The sequence below is a fragment of the Tursiops truncatus genome, chromosome 20, assembly GCF_011762595.2.
Source record: "Tursiops truncatus isolate mTurTru1 chromosome 20, mTurTru1.mat.Y, whole genome shotgun sequence".
Taxonomy (NCBI): Eukaryota; Metazoa; Chordata; class Mammalia; order Artiodactyla; family Delphinidae; genus Tursiops; species Tursiops truncatus.
This window is the reverse complement of record NC_047053.1, coordinates 4,057,933-4,066,278: the sequence shown is the minus strand read 5'-3', so window position 1 is coordinate 4,066,278 and position 8,346 is coordinate 4,057,933. Positions and strand designations below refer to the sequence as shown.

Below are 8,346 nucleotides of genomic sequence, written 5' to 3'. Positions count from 1 at the left end.
GAACAATTACTATAAAACTCCTCACTACCCCCTCCAGGTCGGGACACACAGTTTTGAGGGCATTAGTGCACCATGACCCCCCCCTTGCCTGGCAAAGCAATAAAGCTATTCTTTTCTACTTCACTCAAAACTCTGTCTCCAAGATTCAGTTCGGTACCTGTGTACAGAGGCCGAATTTCAGCTACAGTTCTGCTGCTCTTTGTGGGTATTGATGTGCCCATTAGCACATCCAGAGGTATATGCAGAGGGCTTTGATGAGCAGACCAGAGCTCTGTGACTTATAACCATCACAGAGCAGGTATCACAGTGAACTGTCAGAAAGAAGAATGGTTCAAATCAGCCTATTACCTTCTACCATTTTTTACTACCCATTTGGCATGATTTCTGTTATGGAGAGCTCATAAGATGACACTCAAGAGATCTTGTCTAGATAAGTGAAGCAGAAATCACAAAGTGAAAGAATTTCCCCCCAAAGAACCATGATTCCAAAATTAACCAACAGAACTCGATCATTTAGTTACACAAATGATTCCTTCTTTTTAAAACATGTTTCATATATTCTGCATGTGAAAAGGCTATTTCCTTATGCTCAGTTCATTTAAAAATGTAAATAGAAATATATATTAATATTATGTGTTAAAAATAAATATGTTAGCAGTACTGCATGGTATATTTGGACTTACAGCCCTTATGAAGCAGGCATAGGTTTCCGAATCACTATTATCAGTGACTGACTATCCTTAAACTGGAAATTCTTATTTATTGAAATGTTTTCTGTCGTAGCTTATGCTACCATGAAAAAAATACCTTCGACCGGGTGGCTTAAGTAACAGAAGTTAATTTCTTACAGTTCTGGAGGCTGGAAGTCCGGGATCAAGGTGCCACCATGATTCAGTTTCTGATGAAACTTCTCTTCTTGGCTTGAAGACGGTTGCCTTCGTGCTGTGTCCTCAAATGGCCTTCCCTTCACCTGTGCAAGTGTGGGGAGAAAGAAGGAGAGCTCCAATCTTGCTTCCTCTTCTTACAAAGACAATAACCCTATCAGATCAGGGTCCTACACTTATGATCTTCTTTAACCTTAATTAATTCAAAAAGGCCCTAGCTCAAAACACCACAATGCTGGGGGGTTAAGACTTTAACATATGAATTTGGTGGGAGGACACAATTCAGTCCATAGCACCTTCTACTAACAAATGATCTGGGTAGGAAAAGCTTTTAAAATACTAACATGCAGGCTTTCTATGGAAACCTCTTCTCCCTGGTGGTTGTTTGCATGATTCTCTTGTCAAAAATATAAACAATGAGGTTTTTTTTTCCTTAAACCTATATCGCATGAATGAAGTAATACCCACACTACTCCCATCAAATTAATATTGTCAATTTTAAGCCCAAACTGAACATGATGTAAAAAAATACACTGAGATATATGGAAAGGAATGCATTCAGAGTTATTTAAAATGTGTTTTCACGTGTAAACTCTCACATACTGAGGAACTGACTATTCAGGGTATTGTTCCAAACTGATGGTGAATAAACTTTTAAGAATTTGTAAGTTATACTTTGTTCAAAACACAGCACAAGACAGAAATTTGTGTAATCAATGCTTCTTGCTGGTCCCTAGAGAAATACAATAAAACTGAATTTTTTTTTAAACAAAGGCAATTTCTGAAAGCCTCAGAAAAGAGAAGACGAAGTTTCTTTCAGTAAATTGGAAGAGAAAGCAGACAAGTGAGGACAGATAACAGGGCCTGCGCTGTAGGCTTTGGAGGCTTTCTGTGGAATGAGGATCACCCTGTCTCTTTAGGACATTCGGATTTTACCTCATGACTGGAGGAAGGCAAAGGGATGAAATGTCTAGGAACCAGGTGCTAAATTCAAGCAATTAATTTTTGTGTGTATGCATTAAAATATATACAACATAAAATTTACCATTTTAACCATTTTTAGTGTATAATTAATTCAGCGGCATGAATTGTTTTACCATCACCACCCTCCATCTCCGGAACTTTTTCATCATCCCAAACAGAAACAGCCCAAACAGTAGCCATGAAACCATAATCCCCACTCTCCCATCCCCCAGCCCCTGGTCATCTCTATTCTGCTATTTCTATTAATTTGGCCACTTTGGTATCTCATATAAATGCAATTACACAGTATTTACCTTTTTGTGACTAGCTGATTTCACTTAGCATAATGTTTTCGAAGTTCATCCATGCCGTAGCATATATCAGAATTTTTTTCCTTTTTAAGGCTGAATTACATTCCATGGTATGTGTGGACCATATTTTGCTTATCCATCCATTGTTGATGGACACTTGGGATGCTTCCACCCTTTGGCTGTTGTGAACAGTGCTGCTGTGAACATGGGTGCACCTGTGTCTCTGCCTTCACTACTTTTGAGTACACCCTCAAGTGGAATTGCTGCATCACATGGTCATTTAAAGTTTAATTTTTTGAGGAATCACTGTACTGTTTTCCACAGCAGCTGCACCATTTTGCATTCCTCCTAATGATGCAGGAGTAAAATCTTATAATACACTTTTATTATTCTTATTATTTTTCTTTAAACAGTCATTAGTCCTTTAAATACATATACCTCTTTTTTTTTAATTTTTTAATTTTTTAATTTATCGGCTGAGTTGGGTCTCTGTTGCTGCGTACGGGCTTTCTCTAGCTGCAGCGAGTGGCGGCTACTCTTCGCCGCAGTGTGCGGGCTTCTCATTGCAGTGGCTTCTCCTGCCGTGGACCACGGGCTCTAGGTGCGCGGGCTTCAGTAGTTGTGGCACGTGGGCTTCAGTAGTTGTGGCTCGCGGGCTCTAGGGCGCAGGCTCAGTAGTTGTGGCGCACGGGCTTAGTTGCTCCGTGGCATGTGGGATCTTCCCAGAGCAGGGCTTGAACCCGTGTCCTCTGCATTGGCAGGCGGATTCTTAACCACTGTACCACCAGGGAAGCCCCATATATCTCTTTATATATAACTTTAAACATTTTTTTGTGTGTGTGTGGTACGTGGGCCTCTCACTGTTGTGGCCTCTCCCGTTGTGGAGCACAGGCTCTGGACGCGCAGGCTCAGCGGCCATGGCTCACGGGCCTAGCCGCTCTGCGGCATGTGGGAAGTCCCCGGACCGGGGCACGAACCCGTGTCCCCTGCATCGGCAGGTGGACTCTCAACCACTGCGCCACCAGGGAAGCCCTACAACTTTAAATAAAGTATATACATATACTATTTATGTGGACTATATAACTATGACTATTAAATGCCGTTTCATATTTGCATACATACTTACCCTCTCTGGTCCTTTTCAAGTCTCTTTTCCAGCAACTCAGGCTTCCATCTCATGGTGTTTTCTTTCTCCCTTTCTTTCTTCCTTTAGCATTTCTTGTGGTACAGATCTGCTGGGGATAAATTTTCTCAGGTTCAGATTTTCTGAAAGAGTATTTCATCTCCATGTTTGATGAATATTGTTTCCGGGCAAAAAATTCTAAGATACTTACTTCCTTTTTGCTTCCTCAGATGAAATGTTAGCTATTACATTTTATTGTTTTACCCTGTTTCTAATGTGCCATTTTTCTCTGGATGCTTTTAAGATTCCCCCACCGTGTGTGTGTGTGTGTGTGTGTGTGTGTGTGTGTGTGTGTGTGTGTGTGTGTGTGTGTGTGTGTGTGTGTGTGTGTGTGTGTGTGTGTGTGTGTGTGTGTGTGTGTGTCTCTCTCTCTCTCTCTCTCTCTCTCCCTCTCTCTCCCTCTCTCTCTCTCTCTCTGTTTCTTAGCAGTTTGGCCATGATGTGCCTATGTGTGTATTTATCCTGAACGTGGTTTGCTACACTTTTTGAATCTGTAGGTTACTGTGTTTTGGGAAGTCTTTCATTTGTGTTCAGATGCTTAAAAAGTTCTTAGCATTCACTGCTTACAGAGGACCAACCCAATTTGCCATCCCAAATGAACTATCGGAAATAGTGGGGATAAAAGGGTTTGCTCCACAGAGCATCTGAGCTGTAGAGCCTCACTGCAACTCCATCCAGCCCTTCCCTCTCTGGAGCCCTCCTGGCCCACTACTGGAATATTCCAATCTTAATTAGCAGTGGGGTGTCCTGGAAAGGAGCTACCTTTGTATTTGAGGTCTGAAAGCTGCTAATTATGTGACCCTTTGCAAGTGACTTAAGTTTTCTGAGCCTCAGGTCTATCACATGGGCCCCTATCTTGCAATACTGTAGCCAAAACTGAGATCGTATATAGAAAAAACCAGCACGGTGTTTGAGGCATGGTTAGACCCTGCAGTCTCCTTCTGTTCAAAGCAAATATACTCAGGGTTTCTTCACCCCGTGACCAGAACTGGTCTCCGCTGATTCTCACTGATTTCTCTGCTCAAAATGTTCTTACCGCTAGCTCATTCCCACCTAAAATCTCACCTGACCCCCAAGGCATCCCAGACCGCTTCCTTGACCCTGCAGTTCCCAAGGGGCGCTTCTCTGAATCTGGCCTTCGCATGCACGGCCTCTTTCCCATCTGGGTCCACCGAGCCATGTCTTCTTATATCCTAGGATGGTTTCCCTTGATCCAGGTACTCGGCAAACCTTCAGTTGACAGGTTTCACAAGACTTTCCAAGATTGTGAAAGCCTCTTTATTTACAACTAAAATTTTAGACTCCTCAGCAAATATGTCAGCATGCCTAATGGGTGAATGAGTTGCACTTGGAATTCCACATGTTTTTTGATGAGGAATCACTTTATTTTTTCTAAAGCTCTGTGGCCTGCCTCAAATGCTCTCGTAGACTCTCCTGAGTGTCATTATGGGGGGATTCCAGACTATCTGACCCCACGTTGCATTTTCAAGTCCTCGCACACATGCTATGAGCTCAACACATATTTGCTGAATAAACAAATGAGAGAGGATGGGAAGAAAGGCATCACCTAGCCTCCCCTCCACACTCAGTAACCTCAGAATCCTTGGCCACTTAAAGCAGCAATAAAATCTGCCACGTCGGGAATTCCTTCCTAGCACCAGATCTCATACCAAACTTAGATGTCAATCAGAGGATAACACGGATGGCTGTTATAGTCGTTAAAAATGCCTGAGGATGCCACACACATGCCTCCCCAGGTCATATAATTTTTTAGAGCCTGGATTCTCTTATAAAAGTGACATTCTTCCATGTATTAATGCAGTGATATAGCCATTTTTGCATTTTCATGCTTGCTTATTTGTATTCTCATGTCCTTTTTACATGGATTTTATATGCATTTGTACTATAAGATATACCAGATACACACCAGATAATTACGCATCATGTTCTGATTATAGAGGTCCAGAGCGTGGGTAAAACTGAGCACTACAGCAGCAGATCAGTGATCTGTCCTCGAGTCCTGCGTCCGCCAGCAGCTTACTTTACATCCCCGGGGAGGGCTTCTTAGCTCCTTCTCCTCTGTAAGCTGAGGGGGTGTGAGCTCAAACCGGAGGCCCCACTGCAGCTCCAGGACTCTCTGTCCACAGCTCTGCTGGCTAGCTTATGAATATACACACATCTCAGGACACAGCACGCTCTATAATGTGTCACTTTCACTTTGCACTGAGGCTGTTGTTAATGCTGCCAATACCTGTGGCATTTCAGGCACCATGAGAATGAGCACTTACTTCCTTCTGAAGGTCAGAGACCATGGGGGTCACCGTCACCCCGTCTCTGGACCATCTGGCTGCTGACGATACAATACTAATATCCACACTCAATTTCCCTCTTGGGGAAAAAAAGGATCCAAAAGAGGCAATGTCAAAACAACTCATATAATGCAAATCTGATCCTGCAGAGAGCAGCTGGCCGGGGGAAGTTGAGGGAGGAGAAGACCTTCGGCCTGGACGCGTGATGGGACTGTCCCTTTGATAGTGGAGCGAGCAGTCTCTTGAAGTGTGATTTAAGAAGGTAAAGGGACACAGGCAAAGTATGGGGGGATTTCTCTGAATTCTGGACAATCCTGGGTGTGAAGGAGGCAGTGGCCACCTAAGAAGGAAGCAAGCACAGCCTTTCCTTAGTCTCACAGCGATAATGACACGGCAAGGAGAAAACCCTGGAGACTTTTGTCTGGATAACACATAAGGATGTAGGGCCCAGGCACAATGCAGTTACCGATCCCGGGAAAAGTGGTACAGTTCTCAGAGGACCTTACTCTTTCCTCCTCACAAATGAGAACAGGTCACAGTGAGCCCTCCTATAGGAATTGCAGGACATGTAAACTTTTCTTTTTTTTTTTTTTGGCTACATCGCGAGGCATGTGGGCTCTTAGTTCCCTGACCAGGGATCGAACCCATACCCCCTGCTTTGGAAGTGTGGAGTCTTAACCACTGGACCACCAGGGAAGTCCCAGGACATGTAAACTTCTGAATTAGGGCTTTGACTTTGAAAGCAATTTGAGCTGTATTTTAAATTTTTTACGTATTTTGAAGTTGTTTACAGTTAAATTATTCTCTGTGAGGTAAAAAAAAAAAAAAAAAAGAGTGGAATTCTCTCCAGTTCTTCTTCTTTTCTCTAGTCCTCACTTGCCATCTCGACCTGAACACTCATGCCATTTCAGACTTAGTTTCTGTTGTTAGCTCCTTCACCTATTGCTGGAATTTGGGCTGTTCATATCCTGAAGATAAAACCTTTGGCATCCAAGGGGGGAGGGGGGAGGGAGAGGGACGGATCAGGAGTTTGGGATTAGCAGATGCACACTAGTGAATAGAGGATGGATAAACAACAAGGTCCTACTGTAGAGCACAGGGAGCTATATTCAACGTCCTGTGATAAACCATAATGGAAAAGAGAATATGAAAAAGAATGTATGTATCTGAATCACTTTTCTGTACAGCAGAAATTAACAAAAGCTTGTAAATCAACTATACTTCAATAAAATTAAAAAAAAAAAAAAGGTCAGGCATTCCAAGTGTTGACCCCGCATTCATGTTGTAGAAGCAGTTTCCTCAGAAAACAAAACAAAACAAAACAAAGCAAAACCACCAACAGCAAAAACCTTTGGCATGAATTGGTAGTTTCCAGGCAGCACTTAAAGCAAGGATCCCTGCCAAGGGGCCGGGACCTGGTAAGACAGTGATAGAAAGAAAACCTAGGAGATCACGGGAGACAAGGCTTGCATATGGAGGCTGCACGAGCTCAGACCTACACCATTTCTAAGGGTACCGTGTAGATCAGGATAATAAGCTCTAGGAGATGGGCTAGTTTGGGTCACTCCTTCCTTAGGAGGTTGACCAGGATTTGGAATAATGAGAGAACATGTTAAACCAGCTCTGCTACTATAGAAAGAGTTGACTTAGTGAACCAGACCTAAAAGGCAAACATCCCGATGGACCACAGACGTAACAACTACCTTGGGCATCACACATCTTCATGAACTTGGAATTGACAATGATGATATAACATCTTGATCTTCCAGGAAGGTCTAGGAATAAAATATTATTAGATTCTAGTCTTGGTTCTGAAACTTGAGGTCAATCACTTCCCCACAGTGACGGCGTTTCTTTACTTGTAAAGTTGTTTCCCAGGATGAACGTTTATTGACAAAAGATAGTCCTAGTTGAAAGGTTCCAACTAGAGATAGAGGATTTTGACGAACACGCAAGTCCAGCTTCTCTGCGTGCAGCTGATGTCAGGGCCTGCTGCGCTGGAGCTCCCTCCTTATCCCACGGCCACAAGCCTCATGACACTGGCTTCTGTCCTTTTTCCTTGCTCCTACTTCCAAAGGGCTCCACCTCTGTAGGGTGGAGAAGTTTAGAGACCCTTGTTATCATCTCAGTAAGATTTCCTGAGTGTATGAACATGGAAAACAGAAAACCAGGTTTTCAGGACACCCACAAAACTGGGCATCCTTTACAGTGTTTTCTGGGGAAGAATTTTCATTCCCTTAAGAATTAATGTCTATTGCTGAAACCCTAACGCACTTTTCTTCCCACTGACTGGTTCCGTTTTTCTGGGAAGACGTCTGCCAGTAATTTCCCCACTAAGCTAGATCTAGAATAGCCAATATTTGGAATCTTCTTGAATTTATTTATGGACACTAGATTTGGAGGATTTCTTGAAAAATGTTTTTTTAAAAAGCCCAGTCAATTGGAAGTCAGTGTGTCCAGCTCTGTTGCTACAGATGTGGGGGGATTTTGAGCCAGTGACTTGACTTCTTTGGGGACTCAGTTTATACATTTGTAAAATGAGAATGTTGACCTAAAATAACACTTGAGGTTTCCCAGCTCCAGCGTTCAATGCCTCTATGTTTTCAGTATTTATTGATGTTTTAAATAATGTTACTTCATTCCCAGAGGCCCCTGGATCTGCCATACCTCTCTCCAGATTCCTCCACAGATAAATA

General features: G+C 42.9%; 1 long non-coding RNA gene across 1 annotated transcript in view; it reads right to left on the bottom strand.

Annotated features, from left to right (window-relative positions):
- Positions 1–935: 935 nt before the first annotated feature.
- The window catches only part of LOC141277424 (uncharacterized), a 175,544-nt gene continuing 168,133 nt past the window's right edge, over positions 936–8,346 (bottom strand). The window contains exons 3-4 of the long non-coding RNA XR_012328836.1: positions 3,285–3,390; positions 936–970 (exon numbers count right to left, since the gene is read on the bottom strand). This is a non-coding gene — a long non-coding RNA (uncharacterized lncRNA). The remainder of the gene's footprint in view (positions 971–3,284; positions 3,391–8,346) is intronic.